This window comes from Symphalangus syndactylus, chromosome 13, assembly GCF_028878055.3.
Source record: "Symphalangus syndactylus isolate Jambi chromosome 13, NHGRI_mSymSyn1-v2.1_pri, whole genome shotgun sequence".
In the NCBI taxonomy this organism is placed as follows: domain Eukaryota; kingdom Metazoa; phylum Chordata; class Mammalia; order Primates; family Hylobatidae; genus Symphalangus; species Symphalangus syndactylus.
In genome coordinates this window covers 55,898,837-55,915,048 of record NC_072435.2, presented here as the reverse complement: position 1 = coordinate 55,915,048, position 16,212 = coordinate 55,898,837, and positions in this window count along the sequence as shown.

Here is a 16,212-nt window from a genome sequence, read left to right as displayed (position 1 = left end):
AACTCGGCCTCCCAAAGTGCTGGGATTACAGGCGTGAGATACCATGCCCGGCCTATATTCTTTGATTTTAAAAAAGGTATGTGCACATATTACCTATGAAAAAGCAACAAGGAAGAGAAGGAAAATTTCTCAAGTCTAGCTGGGTATGAAGTGTAGGAATCTTCACGGGAAGTTCTCACTCAGGCCACATTAGAATCCCACTGGGAACATTTAAAATTCAGACGTCTGGGCCCCACTCACAGAGAGTCTGATCTACTTGGTTGTGGGTGGGGCCTGGGTGTTGGTATTTAACAACTAAAGTTGCCAAGATGATTCTACTGTGCAGCTGTGGCTGGGAACTAACACTTCTCAACCCTTAATATGCACATGCATCATCCGGGGATCTTGATAAAGTGCAGACTCTAATTCAGTAGCTCTAGAGTGGAGGAGCATTTCTAACAAGATTCTACATTTCTGATGCATCCCAGGTGATGCTTATGCAGCTGGTCCATGGACCACACTGGTAGTAGCACAAGGCTAGAATATCTTTGGCTGAGAACAGATAGTTCCTGTGCCTCTGCTTACACATCTTTGGAGAGGAGCTGCTCACTTCTTTTTGAATGTTGCTGTTTTAAGGAAGAGTGGGTGCAGATAATTAGCTTTCTTCATTTGGAAGATCTGAATGCTGCTGAAGTGGATTCTGGGCTTAAATCTGGTATTTTTATTATTCTTCTAGGTTTCTTGTTCTGAGAGCATAAGAGCTGGACTACAACACAGTTTCATGGGCGATCTTGCAGAAACCATGGGCAGTTGAGAGAAGGCACCAATGATGTGGGCAGGTGGCCTTGAGAAGCAGCCCTAGAGAGCATAGGAAACTTCAGAACAGAAAACAAATGGAAGGCAATGATGTCAGCAAGATGGTAGAATAGGAATTTTCTATCATCATTTACCTATAGTGCACCAATTTTGACAGTCACCCAAAGATAAGAGTACCTCTGTGGGAATCTGAGAGTCCAGTGGGAGAAGTTCCAGCACACAGTTGAATCATAAAATCTGAGAATAGATGCATTCAAGAGGGTAAGAACACTTTTACTTTACCAGCATCTTCCCTCCACCATGGGGTCACAGCTCAGTGACAGAAGAGACTCCCTCAGCCTACAATTCCTCCCACAGGAAAAAATGAGAGCAGTGAGTGAGTGCCCAGGTTCCACAGCTGTGTGGAATGCTGCCCAAGAGGCTCGCCTTTTTCTCGCCTGTCACACCTGTCTAGAATACTGAGGAGATAAGTATACTGAGTAGCTGGGAGAAGCTGGGAATAGGAAAAAGAGGTAGAGACTCACAGTAACTAGGGCATGGGACTCAACAAAGGGCCACAATCCTACTAACTGCTTCGCAGAATCCATCAGGAAGCCTGCCCACAAGCTGTTTGGGATGCCTCACCTGCAGATCCTCCAGTTGACCCATGGGCACCTCAGTGCTCCAAACACCTCACCTATCTCTCCACCCATGGCTGGCTCCCTGTGTGTACCCCTGGAAAGTGAGTGTTAGCCTTTGTAGATGGTTAAAAAGCATGGATAGTCAGCCAGCTTGACTCTGGGGAATTGGGAGAAGGCACACAAATTTGAGCATTTCAAAACACTGTCATATGGGAAATGAGGGAGGTTCTCAACGCCCAGCACGGCTTTGTAAAATTGAGAGAAGGCATACAATCTTAAGAATTCCATCCATCCTAAGAGGAAACAAGAAGGGTGGAATGGATGCTTTCATTAAAAATGTCTGAGAGGGCTTGGAATTTCTAACCAGGTTTACTGGTGAAGGCATTTCTCTCCCAAAGCAAGTCAGAGTGGTGACTGCTTCTTCAAGTGGAAAGACATCAGTGTAAGACTTAAAGGAACATAAAAAACAAACAAACAAGCAACCAGGGAAATATAACAGCACCAAAGGAACACAGTAATTTTCCAGTAACTGACCCCAAAGAAATGAAGATCTATAAAATTGCCTGACAAATAGTTCAAAATAATTGTTTTAAGAAAGTTCACCTAGCTATAAGAGAATACAGATAGACAACTCAATGAAATCAGAAGAATAATACATGAACAGAACAAATTCAACAAAGAGAAAGAAATCACAAAAGTACCAAACAGAAATTATGGGGCTGAAGAAAACAATGAATGGAATGAAAAAATGCAATAGAGAGCTTCAATGGCAGGCTTGATCAAGCCCAAGAAAGAATATATGAATTTGAAGGCAGGTCATTTGAAATTATCCAGTCAGAGGAGAAAAAAGAATGAAAAGGAATGAAGAAAACTTACAGAATTAATGAGACGTCACCAAGAGAAATAAAATTTCCGCACTATGGAAATCTTACAAGGAAAAGAGAGAGAGAAAGGGGCAAAAGCTTATTTAAAGAAATAATGGCTAAAACTTTTCAAATAGCAGAAGAGATATGGACAGCCACATACATGGTGATCAAAGGTCCCCAAACAGATTCAATCTAAAGAAGACTTCAGTGGGGAACAGTGTAATCAAATTGTCAAAAAACAAAGACAAAGAGAATTTTGAAAGAGGCAAGAGAAAATAGATGGGTCACATACAAGGGAATCCCCATAAGGTTATCAGTAGATTTCTCAGCAAAAACTTTGCAGACCAGGAGAGAGTAGGATATAGTCAAATATACAGTATTCAATGTGCTAAAAGAAAAAAAACTACCAACTAAGGGCACTATACCTGGAAAAGCTATCCTTCAGAAATGAGGGAGAGATAAAAACTTTCCCAGACACACAAAAGCTGAAGGAGTTCATCACGCTAGACCTGCCTTATAAGAAATACTGAAGAAGGCCAGGTGTGGTGGCTCACACCTATAATCCCAGCACTTTGGGAGGCTGAGGTGGGTGGATCATGAGATCAGAAGATCAAGACCATCCTGGCCAACATGGTGAAACCCCATCTCTCCTAAAAATACAAAAATTAGCCAGGCGTGGTGGCACACACCTGTAGTCTCAGCTACTTGGGAGGCTGAGGCAGGAGATATCACTTGAACCCCAGAGGTGGAGGCTGCAGTGAGCCGAGATCATGCCACTGCACTCCAGCCTGGTGACAGAGCGAGACTCTGTCTAAAAAAAAAAAAAAAACGCTGAAGAAATTCTTCAAGCTGAAATGAAAGGACACTCATTTGTAACATGAATCGTATAAAAGTATAAAACTTAATGGTAAAGGTAAGTATATATAAATGCTCCTTGACTTATGATGGGGTTATGTCCTGATAAAACCATCGTAAGTTGAAAACATTATAAGTTGAAAATGCATTTAATACATTCAACTTACTGAATGTTATAGCTTAAACATACCCAGAATACTTATGTTAGCCTAAAGTTGGGCAAAATAATCTAACACAAAGCCTATTTTATAATAGTGTTGAATATCTCATGTAATTGATAAAATACTATACTGAAATTTTTTGTTTTGTTTTATTTTTCTTTCTAAGTGTGTATTGCTTTTGGACTATTGTAAAGTTGAAGCATCATTAGTTGAATTATTGTAAGTCAGGGACTATCTGTACTCAAATTCAGAATACTTGTATACTGTAATGGTGGTGTATAAATCAAAAGTATGAAAAATAACTATAGCTACAATGATTTGTTTATGGACTCACAATATAAAAATAAGTAAATTGTGACATCAAAAGCATAAAATGTGAGGAGAGAAGTAAAAGTGTAGTTTTTGTATGTGATCAAAGTTAAGTTGTTATCAGCTTAAAATAGACTGATATAATTATGAGATGCTTCATGTAAGCCCCATGGTAACCACAAAGCAAAGCCTTAGTAGATACATAAAAGATAAAAAGAAAGAAATCAAAGCATGCCATTGTAGAAACCATCAAATCACAAAAGAAGATGTCAAGAGAGGAAGAAAGAAACAAAATTACAGAATAGTTAGAAAACAATTAACAAAATGGCAATAGTAAGTTATTACCTATCAATAATTGCTTTAAATGTAAATGGGTTAATTTCTCCAATCAAAAGACATACAGTGGCTGACTGGATTTTTTTAAAAAAGATTTAATTTGGCCAGGCATGGTGGCTCATGCCTGTAATCCCAGCACTTTGGGAGGCCGAGGCAGGTGGATCACGAGGTCAGGAGTTCAAGACCAGCCTGGCCAAGATGGTGAAACCCCATCGTTACTAAAACTACAAAAATTAGCCAGGTGCTGTGGCAGGTGCCTGCAATCCCAGCTACTCGGGAGGCTAGGCAGGAGAATCACTTGAACCTGGTTGGCAGAGGTTGCAGTGAGCTGAGATCATGCCACTGCACTCCAACCTGGGCAACAGAGTGAGACTCTGTCTCAAAAAAAAAAAAAAAAAAAAAAAAAAAAAAAAAAAAAAGAACGATTTAATTATATGCTGCCTACAAGAGACACACAGAAAGTGAAGGGATGAAAAAATATATTCTAGGCAAATAGTAACCAAAAGAGAGCAGGAATGGCTATATGTAAACCGGAAAAATATAGACTTTAAGTAAAAAACTATCACAAGAGAAAAATAAGGTCATTATATAATGATAAAAGGATCAATTTGTCAAGAGAATATGACAATATATATGCAGTAAGCATTGGAACACCTAAATATATAAAGCGAGTATTAACAGATCTGAAGGGAGAAATAGACAGCAATACAATAATAGAAGGGGAACTTCAATACCCCATTTTAAAAAACAGACAGATCATCCAGATATAAAATAAGTAAGGAACATTGGACTTAAACTGAACCTTAGACCAGATAAACCTAACAGACATGTACAGGACACTGTATCCAACAGCAACCAAATACATATTCTTGTTAAGCACACATGGAATATTCTCTAGGATAGATCATATGTTACGTCACAAAACAAGTCTTGACAAATGATAAGAATATTGAAATCACATTAAGTATCTCTTCTGACTACAGTGGTATAAAACTAGAAATTAACAACAAGAGGAATACTGGAAAAATTAACAAATATGTGGAAATTGAACAACACTTCTGAACAACTGTCTTAGTTTGCTCAGGCTTTTCTAGCAAAGTAGCATAAACTAGGTAGCTTATCAACAATAAACATATATTTCTCACAGTTCTGGAGGTTGACAAGTCCAAGATCAAGGCAATGAAAGTTTCAATGTCTGATGAGCGCCTGCTTTCTCCATAGACTAATGTCTTTTCACTGTAACTTCATATGGAGGAAGGGGCTAGTTAGCTTGGTGACGTCTCTTTTATAAGGGCACTGATCCTAATCATGAGGGCTCTGCCCTCATGATCTAATAACATTCCAAAGGCCTCCCCTCCAATACCATATTGGTATTGGTTAGGGTTTCAAGGGGGATGTAAATATTCAGATCATAGCGGCAACCAATGGGTTAAAGAAGAAATTTTTTTTTAAAAAATTGAGATAAACAAAATGGAAATGAAATATACCAAAGCTTATGGGATGCAGCAAAAGCCGTTTAAGAGGGAAATTTATATAGATAAATACTTAACATTAAGAAGGAGTGAGGATCTCAAATAAACAACTTAACTTTACATCTCAAGGGACTAGAAAAAGAACAAACTAAGCCCAACATAAGCAAGCAGAAGAAAGGAAATAACAAAGATCAGAGCAGACATAAATGAAATAGTGATTAGAGAAACAATAGAACATATTGAGACTGAATTATAAAGTAATAGAAAATATGAATGGATCAATGAAAAACAAGGAAATAGAATCTGTAATGAAAAATCTCCCAGCAAAGAAAAGCCCATAGACAGATGGCTTTACTGGTGAATTCTACCAAACTTAAAAAAAAAGAATTAATAGCAATTTTCAAACTCTACCAAAAATTGAAGAAGAGGAAATACTTCCAAATTCATTTCAAAAGCCCAGAATTACCTAATAGAAAAGCCAGACAAGGAGATTATAAGAAAAAACTACTTTCCAACATCTCTGATGAGAATAAATGTCAAAATCCTCAACAAAATACTAGCAAACTGAATTCAATAGCACATAAAAACTCATATACTGTGATCAAGTGGAATGTATCCCCAGGATGCAAGGAGAGTTCAATGTACACAACCCAATAAATGTGATACATGATATTAACAGAATTAAAGATAAAAACCATATGATCATCTCAATAAAAGCAAAAAAAGCATGTGACAAAATTCAACATAATTTCATGATAAAAACTCTCAACAAATTAGGTATAGAAGGAATGTACCTCAACATAATAAAGGCCATATATGACAAGCCCACAGCTAACATTAAACTCAACAGTGCAAAGCTGAATCATTTCCTCTAATATCAGGAATAAGACAAGGATGTCCACTCTATCCACTTCTATTCAACAAAGTACTGGAAATTCTAGCTAGAACACTTGGGCAAGAAATAGAAATAAAAGGCATCCAAATCAGAAAGGAAGAAGTTAAATTTTCTCTGCAGATGACATGATTTTATATATAGAAAACCCTAAAGACATCCCCAAAAAACTGTTAGAATAAATGAATTAAGTTGCAGAATACAAAATCAACATACAGAAATCAATTGTTTCTATACACTAAAAACAAACTACCAGAAAAAGAAATTAAGAAAACAATTCCATTTATGACAGCATCAAAAAGAATAAAATACCTAGGACTAAATGTATCCAAGGAGATGAAAGATCTGTACACTGAAAACTATAAAATGTTGATGAAAGAAATTAAAGAAGACACAAATAAATGGAAAGATATCCTGTGTTTTGTGTATTGGAAGAATTAATATTATTAAAATGTCCATACTATCCAAAGTGACCTAAAGTCTCAGTGCAATCCCTATCAAAATTCCAATGGCATTTTTCATAGAAATATAAAAAAATCTTAAATTTGTAGGAACCACAAAAGATCCCAAATAGCTAAAGCAGCTTTAAGAAAGAAGAACATAGTTGCAGGCATCAAGCTTTCTGATTTCAAATCATATTACAAAGCTATAGTAATCAAAACAGTATGGTACTGGCATAAAAACAGAAACATAAACCAATGGAACAGAATAGAGAGCCCAGAAATTCACCCACACATATATGATCAACTAATCTTTGACAAAAACAACAAGAATATACAATGAGAAAGGACAATCTCTTCATTAAATATTGCTGGAGAAACTGAATATTCACATACAAAAGAATGATAATGAATCCGTATTATTATGCCGTACACAAAAATCAACTCAAAATGGATTAAGGACTTAAACATAAGACCTGAAATCATAAAATTCTTTTTTTTTTTTAGACGTAGTCTCGCTCTGTTGCCCAGGCTGGAGTGCAGTGGCATGATCTCAGCTCACTGCAACCTCCGTCTCCTGGGTTCAAGTGATTCTCCTGTCTTAGCCTCCCGAGTAGCTGGGACTACAGGCACGTGCCACCACGCCTGGAGAATTTTTTGTATTTTTAGTAGAGATGGGGTTTCACCATGTTAACCAGGATGGTCTTGATCTTCTGACCTCGTGATCCACCCGCCTTGGCCTTCCAAAGTGCTAGGATTACAGGCGTGAGCCACTGCACCTGGCCTGAAATCATAAAACTCTTAAAAGAAAATATAGGGGAAAAGCTTCTTCACATGGGTCTTGGCAATGATTATTTTGGATATGACACCAGAAGCTCAGGCTATAAAGGAAAATTAAATAAATGAGACTATATCAAACTAAAAAGCTCCTGCACAGTAAAGAAACAATTAACAAAATGAAAAGGTAGCATATGTATTGGGAGAAAATATTTACAAGCCATATATCTGATAAAGGGTTAATATCCAAAATATTTAAAGGGCTCAATAACTCAATAGTAAAAAAACAAATAACCTGATTTTAAAATGGGCAAAGGACCTGAATAGACATTTATCCAAAGAAGACATAATGGCCAACAGGCATATAAAAAGGTGCTTAACATCACTATCAGGGAACTGCAAATCAAAATCACAATAAGATATTATCTCATACCTGTTAGGAAGGCTATTATCAAAAAGGCAGAGATATGTGTTGGCAAGTATGTGGAGAAAAGTGAACCCTTGTATATTGTTAGTGGGAATGTAGATTGGTGTAGCCATTAGGGAAAATAGTATGAAGTTTCCTAAAGAAATTAAAAATGGAACTACCATATGACCCAGAAAGAAATAAAATTACAACCTCGGCTGGGTGCGGTGGCTCATGCCTGTAATCCCAGCACTTTGGGAGGCTGAGGCAGGCAGATCACTTGAGGTCAGGAGTTTGAGATCAGCCTGGCCAACTTGGTGAAACTCTGACTCTACTAAAAATACAAAAATTAGCCAGATGTGGTGGTGGGCACCTGTAATCCCAGCTACTCAGGAGGCTGAGGCAGAAGAATGTCTTGAACCCAGGAGGTGGAGTTTGCAGCCAGCCAAGATTGTGCCACTGCACTACAACCTGGATGACAGAGTGAGGCTCCATCTAAAAAAAAAAAAAAAAAAGACTTAAGAGATATCTGCACTCCCACTTAATTGCAGCTTTATCCATAAAAGCCAAGATCTGGAAACAACTGAAGTGTCCACTGACATTTGGTATGGTTTGAATGTGTTGGAAAAGCATGTGTTGGAAACTTAATCCCCAATGCAACAGTGTTGGGAGGTGGGGCCTAATGAGAGGTTATTAGGCTGTGAGGACTCCATTGGATTAATGGGTTAATGCTGCCATCTTGGGAGTAGATTTATCATTGTGAAAGCAGGTTCCTTATAAAAGTATGAGTTGGGCTTTCTTTTGCCTCTCTCACCCATTCTTGCCTTTTTGCTCTTCCACCATGGGATGATGTATCAAGAAGGTCCTTGCAAGATGCCAGCACCTTGATACTGGACTTTTCAGCCTCCTAAACTGTAAGCCAATAAATTTCTGTTTATTATAAATTACCCAGTCTGTGGTATTTTGTTATAGCAACAGAAAAAAGACTAAGACAATGGTTAAATGGATAAAGAAACTGTTGTGTGTGTCTTGTATGTGTATATGTATGTATGTTGTATGTGTATGTATATACACATACACATACAACACACACACAGACATACTTACATACAATGGAATATTATTCAGCCTTAAAAAAGGAGATCCTGCCATTTACCACAACATGGATGAATGTGGAAGACATTATGCTAAGTGAATAAGCTAGGCAGAGAAAGTCAAATACTGCATGACCTCACTTATATGTGGAATCTAACCAAGTTAAACACATAGAAACAGAGAGTAGAATGGTGCTTACCAGGTGCTAGGGGGGTGGGAGCAAGAGGGAGATATTGGTCAAAAGGTATAAAATTTTAGTTATACGGGATGGATAAGTCCTGGAGATCTAATGTACAGCATGGTGACTATCCACAGACTAATCCATAGTCACCATGGTGACTAGTTCATAATAATGTATCACTCACTGGAAATTTGCTAAGAGAGTAGATCTTAAACGTTCTCACCACACCCCCGACCCCCCACACAAAAGGGTAACTATGGGAAGTGGTGATTTGTTAATCAGCTTGATAGTGGAAATATTTTCACTATATATATATATATGAATCATCATGTTGTATACCTTAAATATATACAATTTTTATTTGTCAATCCTACTTCAATAAATTTTTTTTTGGCGGGGGGGATGTGGAATAGAAAAGTGGCCAGGAGGTAGCAGGATTTCTGTGTGATGGTAGATGTTGAGGTTTGTGCACAGCACAGGGCAGCTGCTGGGATTCCTAAAGATCCCTAAAAGAGAGAGGCACCTTGCAGAAAGCAGAGACGGCCTTGGCTGTGCACCAACAGAATGGTGTCTTTTCCAAGAAGGTGAAATTTGAGGAAGCATCCACAGGCAGGCTGTGGTGTCTGTTTCCTGAACAGCCTCAATGGGTGTCTCTCACAAGCTCCACTTGGCGTCTAGAGCCCCCTCTCACCTGAGAATACATTGTTACAGTGGAGTGAAAAACTTTAAGAAAATGTGAATTGGCACCTTCCTTGGTCAATTTCACAGTCTTCAACCTGTACCTGCTCAGAATGCCTTTGCCCAGTTGTAGGATTTTTCCTTCTATGTGGATGGGTGGAACACTTGTCTTTGGACATTTTGGACTCTTTCATGAGTTGCAGAAGCAAACTGTTGGAGGGTGGCTTGTCGCACCAAGGATGCAAGAATAAAACACACCTATTCCCACCCAGAGGGACTGCCTTAGAATAGAGTTAGACCATGAGAGTGCAGAAGGGGCAGGAAGGCACAGGAGACATAAAGAGATCATTTCCCTGCAGGCTGGCTCCCAGGGAAACCTGTCCCTGCTTTCACTGCTGTTGTAAGATACTTGACTGGGTGAGGAATGAGGGTTGGGACACTGAAGGAGGAAATGAAATCTACGAAGTGCGGAAGTCCAAGAGCCTTTTTGGGATGGGTGTTGAAAGTGTGCTCCCACTCATCACTCCTCAGCATGCCCTTCCCATTCCTGTCCTTGCCCACATGGTTCCTGTGCCCTGCAGTGTTCCCTCCCCTGGCACTGCTTAACCCTGCCTGTTGGAAATGGACCTCTTCCAAAATTCCTCTTGACCTCCTGCCCACCTCCTCCACTCTCCACCCTAAGCAGGCAGAATCCAGCTCTCCCACCCTATACATTCAAGGCTTCTTGTAAACTAAACTTAACACTATCATTGATTTTTATTTATTTATTTATTTTTTGAGATGGAGTTTTGCTCTTGTTGCCCAGGCAGAAGTGCAAAGGCATAACGTTGGCTCACTGCAACCTCTGCCTCCCCGGTTCAAGTGATTCTCCTGCCTTAGCCTCTGGAGTAGCTGGGATTACAGGTGCCCACCACCACGCCTGGCTAAATTTTTGTATTTTTAGTAGAGACAGGGTTTCACCATGTTGGCCAGGCTGCTCTTGAACTCCTGACCTCAGATTATCCACCTGCCTCATCCTCCCAAAGTGCTGGGATGACAGGCATGAGCCCCCACACCCTGTCTGTTTATTTTTATTTCTTAGAAGTGGGGTCTTGCTGTATTGCCCAGGCTGGACTCAAACTCTTGGGCTCAAGTGATTCTCCTGCCTCAACCTCTTGAATAGCTGGGACTACAGATGTGAGTCACAGTGTCTGGCTCTTGACACTATTGTTTATCTACACATCCCACACAAGGCCCAAGTTCCTAGCCAGAGCCCAGACAGCCTTCCTTCTTTGTCAAATTGGTGTCTAAGACTTTTACATCCTTAATCCCCCAGTGTCTAGCCCAGAGCCTTGTGTGTAATAGCATTGTTGGATTTAATCTGCAAGGTGGGCAGAAAACAAATGCAAATTAGAGGTGACCAAAACAATTCTACTCACAGATATAAACAACAGCCTGCAGCTCCCATTCGTTTCATGCGAAAACTCTGCGCGAGATGAGCTCTTTATTTTGCAGTTAACAAGAAATTAAGAAAACTGAGCTAGAGAAATGAGGTTCCCAGATCAGCCTCAGGGATTCAGTCTCACTGGATCTCACTCCCATTTAGCCCTATTTGCCTGTGACCAACAAGGAGGCCAGCCCCAGGACAAGAGGTCTGTAGGCCAGGACAAGAGGTCTGTAGGCCAGGCCAAGGCTCAGTGTGGAGGAGAACTCCCCAGGGCCAAACCCAGAATTTGGACCCAGAAACTCAGAGTGAAGGCGCAAGCTAAACGTAAACAGTGCTGGATCAGCACTAAGAAGAGTCCTCGAGGCCTATGGTTGAATCAAGAGTTCTCTTCTTCCAGCCTCCTTTCTAGGCAGGCCAATGACCGGATAAATTGGGCAGTTTAGAATATCCTTTTGTTCTAAGTGAAGTAACTCAGGAATGGAAAACCAAACATCGTATGTTTTCACTCATAAGTGGGAGCTAAGCTATGAGGATGCAAAAACATAAGAATGACACAGTGGACTTTGGAGACTCAAGGGGAAAGCGTGGGAAGCGGATGAGGGATAAAAGACTACAAATTGGGTGCAGTGTATACTGCTCGGGAGATGGGTGCACCCAAATCTCACAAATCACCACTAAAGAACTTACTCATGTAACCAAACACCTGTTCCCCAATAACCTAAGGAAATAAAATATTAAAAAAAAAGAATATCCTTTTGTTGGATATTCTACACCTTGGATTCTGAGCATTGTGGATTCTTGGGTATGTTTCTTGTGGTTTTCAAATCTGTCTTCCTCAGTGGCTGTAAGCCCTTTAAAAATATGTTATCAAGGCTGGGCGATGTGGCTCAGTCTGGTAATCCCAGCACTTTGGGAGGCCAAGGTAGGAGATCACTTGAGCCCAGGAGTTCGAGAGCAGCCTGAAAAACATGGCAAAAACCCCATCTCTACAAAAAAAAAAAAATACTAAAATTAGACAGGCATGATGGCGTGCACCTGTAGTCCCAGCTACCTAGGAGGCTGAGGTGGGAGGATCAACTGAGCCCCGGAGGTTGAGGCTGCAGTGAGCCATGATTGCATCACTGCACTTCAGCTTGGGTTACAGAGTGAGACCCTGTCTCAAATACATAAATAAAAGAAAGAATAGACATCAAGTATCTTAGTGTCTCGGGCATGCAACACACTCAGAGATTCTCTGAGTCATTCAATATTTTTTTTGAATGACTCAGAGAATCTCTAATATTTTACATCAACCCCAAGTCCCCTGATTTCCCTTGCTTGGTTTTTGGGATTGAGGTTTCAAACCCTGGAATGCACGGTGGCTCTCTTTAACTCCACCGTAACAATGTAGTGGGAAAGGCCTGACACTGTCTTCTGACATTCCTTATACAGCTGAGGATGAGGGCTGTGCCAGCACCAGGCCCTCAGTAAGTGGTCGTACACCCAACCAGCAGGAAAACAGAATTCATGCTTTGCTTATAACAGGTCGGAATCACTTTAACTAGGGTTGCTGGCTTGCTGTTCAGGAAATTGGTTTTCTACCCAGGTGGAGCCTAAACCAGTTGGTCCCCACTGACCCTCAGGACACAATTGACTAATTTACCTTGCACAGGCCCAACTTTGGAAAGATTCAATTTTCCCAATTTTCCTCCAGGTCCTGAGCCATGTCAGTGACTGATTAGCTCCAGAGTAGTCATGTGCTGGTTGTATTTATAGCACTAATTAATTAATACAGGTAAAGAGCTGGGAAGATAAAGTGCCAGGAGTGTGAGGTGTCTTAAAATGACTATTAGCGCATGGGCCAGGGACCTTTGAATGTGAACGTATGGGGAAAAAAAAATGCCGTCACAGGTAGAGCGTTTTAAAAAGCCTCAATGTGATTACGGAAGACATAAATTAACTGGAGGAAGTAGCGCTCCAGTCAGTGACAGACTGTCGTCAGAATCCTTCCCCGTTTGGTTTCCATTTAAATCGACACATATGGCGAGGGTTTTAAGCATACGAGCACTCTCCTGCGGGAATATGGAAGCCTTGGTTTCAGTGAACTCAGTGGGTGGTGTTGCTTCTCCCCATCAACAGGAAAAGAAATGTTGAGTTCTGCAAGGGTTAGGGAGCCCAAAGATGGGTGGCTTGTTTCATTTGATTGCATTTTGTCGGAGGTAACTGAAGCCCTTCAAAAATGTAGTGTGGACACAGATGCCTGGAAAACAGTGGGTGCTACCAAGGCCCAGCCTGGGGAGCTAGTGATCTGGTGGGGGGGCTTGGTACAGTCTTCTGGGTTCTTCATTTAGTAAGAGGAGACATGGAGACAGATTTCTGGCTGCTGCAGGTCCAACTGCCGAGGAGCTCTGTGAGGGCAGAAATAGGTCAGTTTCCCAGTGGAAACTCATACACAATAGGAGGGAGGCCTGGAGATGTTTTGAGCAATGGAGAGCCAGGTTTGGGGCTGCACCAGAAGCTCTGCTGCATCTGGAATCTGCTTAAGTCTGGCCTGGCCTCTGCCTAAGTGGAATTATTTTTCAATCCTGATCGAAATGCTTTTCCTCTGAAATGTCCGAGTCAGCCCAGAAAGTGACCCTGCGGGTGTTTGGGAGGGCGCTAGGGGCTTTGAGCTTTTTGGAAAAGAGCTGGCCCCACCTGTCTCAGCAGGGTTATCATCTACCTATGTATATCTTAGAGAAAGGCCTCCCCCACCCACAAGGTGAGTGCCAAAGTCTGGGCACAGGCTTGGAGAACAGGTCTCAGTTACGCATGTACCCTTAGCAGGGCACTTCTGTGCAATGAACAACCAGCACAACCATGTGAATTGGCCTGTGTCTCTGGTGGGGCCTGGAAGACTGTGAGGCTTCTTCATAACACCCTCCACTGTGCAGAGATGAAAAGGTGGGACCATCGCTAGAATGGCCATGGGAGAAGGGCTGCCCTGACTCCCCTAGACACTTGCTCCAAGAATAAGTTAACTGTATCAGTTCAAATCCCATCAGTCAGACACTCCCAGGTCTTTCAAAACAGGGCATTTAATCTAAGGAGTTGGTTACAAAGGTGTCAGAAAAGTGACAGGAGGGAAAAAGGTGCAGTGAATTTACCCAATGAGTAACAGCTATGGAAGCTGCAACCCCAGGGCTGGATTCTCCCTGAGACCATGGCTGTTAAGGATGAGCTGCCTGAGCAGGAACCTGAGCCTGCATTTTCTGGCCTGCTGCTGCCATCACAACTGTTCCTGCCTTGGCCACTGTCCCCTTCCCTGTGACCCTCCTCCACGGCTGCTACTGCTACTTCTGCCACAGAAGCATCCGGAAAATAGTTTTACCTTTTCTCATGCCTTTCATTTTTATCCCCAGTGCTTTGTATTAGTGAAACCTAGCCCAAAGTCAGCCAGCTAGCAAATGAATATGGAAAATGCAGTTTTCAGGCATCTAGCCCCAGTGCTAGAGAGGCATGCATAGCGGGGTGATTTTTTGCTGAGATATAACACACTTTGTTTTGTAAATTCACCTATGCCTGCCTTTTTTTGGTGGCTTAAAATGTGAAGATTAGAAAATTTGATAATAGTTACTATGTACCTACTAAGTGTTGGGCACTATGCTAGTTCCCAGGGATACAGTGATGAGCAAAACAGAATTCTTGCTCAGATGGAGCTAGTAGGTTAGAGAGAAATAGTCAATGCTGTGTCAGGGCATTCCTAAGGCCAGCCACTGAGCTAAATATTAACACGCATGATTTCATTGAGTTCTCACAACCACTGTATGAGCTTTCAGATGAGGTGATAGAGGCTCGGTCAACCTAACCTGAGATAGGTAACTTACCCAAGATCACATCCACTGAGAGGTTTGCTGCCAACCTTCAAGACCACATGTAAAGTCCTTGCCCATGAGGGTGCAGGGCAGGAGCCTCCTTGAGCACTCCAGGTGAGAGCCTTTGAAAGGCCTATCTTGGAGCTTGTCTAATGGGACAATCAGCCTCTTACCACAAGAAGGGTGGTTCCATGTCCTGGCACCCTTCATGGCCCATCCCCAGTGCCTTGCCAGCTCACGCCAGCCCCTCTGTTCTCAGAGCTCCTAGAGGAGCTACTGGCACTCCTGTCTGGGATCCTGTAGGAGCTGGGTAAGCATCATTCCTGATGTTTCTGTGCCGGAGCCTCTTCTCTTCCTGGTGAGGCCTGGGGAAGGACCCATGCCCATGTAGATCCATCTTGTGGTCCCTTGAGCCTGTCATAGTGCCCTGCACGTGAGAAGTGCTCAGATAGACATTATTCAAGTAGATTGCCTGTAAAATGGCAAGGCTGTGCAACTCACATTCAGCTGCCTTCAAGAGTAAATTCAGCCAAAAGAACTGAAAACAGGGCCTGAAGCAGATATTTGTACACCCATGTTCAAAGCAGCATTCTTCATAATAGCCAAAAGGTGGAAGCGGCTCAAGTGTCCATTGACAGATGAATGAGTAAGCAAAATGTGGTATATCTGTACAAGGGATTATTATTCAGCTTGGAATAGAAAGGGTTTTTTTGGGTGGGGGGGACAGGGTCTCCTTCGGTGACCCAGGCTGGAGTGCAGTGACACAATCATGGCTCACTGTAGCCTTGACCTCCCAGGCTCAAGAGATCCTTCTGCCTCAGCCTCTTGAGTAGCTAAGACCACAGGCATGTGCCACCACACCCACCTAATTTTTTTACTTTTCGTAGAGATGGGGTCTCCCTATCTTGCCCAGGCTGGTCTCAAACTTCTGGGCTCAAACTATCCTCCCTCCTTGGCCTCCCAAAGTGCTGGGATTGCATGCATGAGCCACCATGCCCAGCCAAGGAAGGAAATTTTGACCCATGCTACAACATCAGTGAACCCTGAGGACATTCTGCTAAGTAAAATAA